Source organism: Elephantulus edwardii, unplaced genomic scaffold (genome assembly GCF_000299155.1).
Source record: "Elephantulus edwardii isolate Elephantulus edwardi_28Jun2011 unplaced genomic scaffold, EleEdw1.0 scaffold00190, whole genome shotgun sequence".
In the NCBI taxonomy this organism is placed as follows: domain Eukaryota; kingdom Metazoa; phylum Chordata; class Mammalia; order Macroscelidea; family Macroscelididae; genus Elephantulus; species Elephantulus edwardii.
Genome location: NW_006399940.1, coordinates 3095399 through 3097285, shown reverse-complemented (window position 1 = coordinate 3097285; position 1887 = coordinate 3095399).

Here is a 1887-nt window from a genome sequence, read left to right as displayed (position 1 = left end):
TATTACATTTTATATTAATTAGGGAACTACAAGAGAATGCAATAAAAGGCATCCACATGTTTAAACTGTTGCTATATGCAGATGATATGATAGTGAACTAAAAAAAACTCCAAGGATTCAACAACAACAATAAAAAAACAACAACAAACAACCCTGTTAGAACTAGTAGACCAATTTGGTAAAGTAGTAGAATACAAGATCAATGTAGTAGAATGCAAGATCAATACCCAGAAATCAGTGGAAATCCTCTATGGTAACAAAGAGAACTCAGAGAAGAAAACCAAGAAAGTAATAGCATTTACAAGAGCCAACCACAAATGGGAGTGAACCTAACTAGAGACACAAAAGACCTATACAAAGAAAACTACAGATTATTTTTGTGAGACACAATAAAAGACCTAAATAAATGGAAAAATGTTCCCTGTTCATGGATAGGAAGACTCAATATTGTGAAAAGGAACAATCCTACAAAAGTGATCTACATGCTCAATGCAATCCTAAAACAGATACCAAGCCAATTTTTCAAGGGGATCAAAGGGAAATTGTTACATCTATTTGGAGAGGAAAGAGACCCAGAATAAGCACATCACTTCTGAAAATAAAAAATTAAATTTAAATAGGAGGCATATCACTTTCTGACCTGATCTGGTCTAAAAAAAATTTTACAAAAGTATTAGAACTTTGTACATAATCCAGTATTTTTTTAAAAAAAATGTGAAAAGTAAAACACAACAAAACCTACTTCACATTAGTAGTAACCAAAACAGCATAAAACATGTACAATGTCAGGCACATAGACCAATGGAACACATTGAGAACCCAGAAATGGACCCATCTGTCTACAGTGAACTTAAGACAATAAGGAAATAAAACCTGTCAAATGAGGAAATGACAATCTTCAACAAATGGTGTTGGCAAAACTAGACTGCTAACTGCAGAAAACTGAACAGGATCCACATCTCACACCATACACAAAAACCAACTCAAGGTGGATCAGAGACCTGGTAATAAAGCCTAAAATAATAAAGCTCATAAGAAATACTTAAATCAAGCTTAGAAGGCCTAGTCTAGGGTAGAGACTGCCAAATACAGCCAGAAATGCACGATCTGAAGAGGATAAAATTGACGAATGGGACTTTTAAAAAAAAATATTAATTTTAATGAACATTTACCGAGAATTTGGATTTCCATTAATTTATTGTTGCATTTTTTCCCTGCCCACCCCTTCCCTCCCAGTTCTCTCTTCTCTTAGAAAAGTAAAAGAAAAATTATTTCATTGGTATACAGTCCCCCACCCCCGCCCCTGAATACACTCCACTATTCAGCCTTCATTCTGGACGCTTGTCATGACCATAATACCCAATCATATATAATTTTTAGACTGTTCTCTCCCTCATCTGTTTTAATGCAGTACACATGTTGTTGTTGTTGTTGTTGTTGTTGTTAAGTGCCTTCGAGTTGTAGGCAACTCATAGCAACCCTATGAACAAAAGTCCTCGACACTTGCGTGCGTAATTTTCATCCTTTCTCCAGGTTCATAGGGTTTCCAGAGACAAGCTATTTATGGAAGTGGATGCCACTCCCACTTCCAAGCTTGTTTCAACCAGGGAGTACCACCAAACACTGTCCACCATGGGTAACTGTTATTGCACTTGACACATCAGTGTCACAGTGTTCAGTCACACAGCGACCACAAGTTGGACATACCAGGGTATACGACGTAGAAGACTGAACAAAAACAATGAAAACCAGGCCTTATTGCTGCAGATTAGAGTCACAACCCCGCCCCCAATGCCCTTTGGCTTGGTAGCATTGCTTTCGGTCCCCTATGCCAACTGCTCTCTCTCTGTGTTGTTAAGTGCCATCGAGTTGTAGGTGACTCATAGC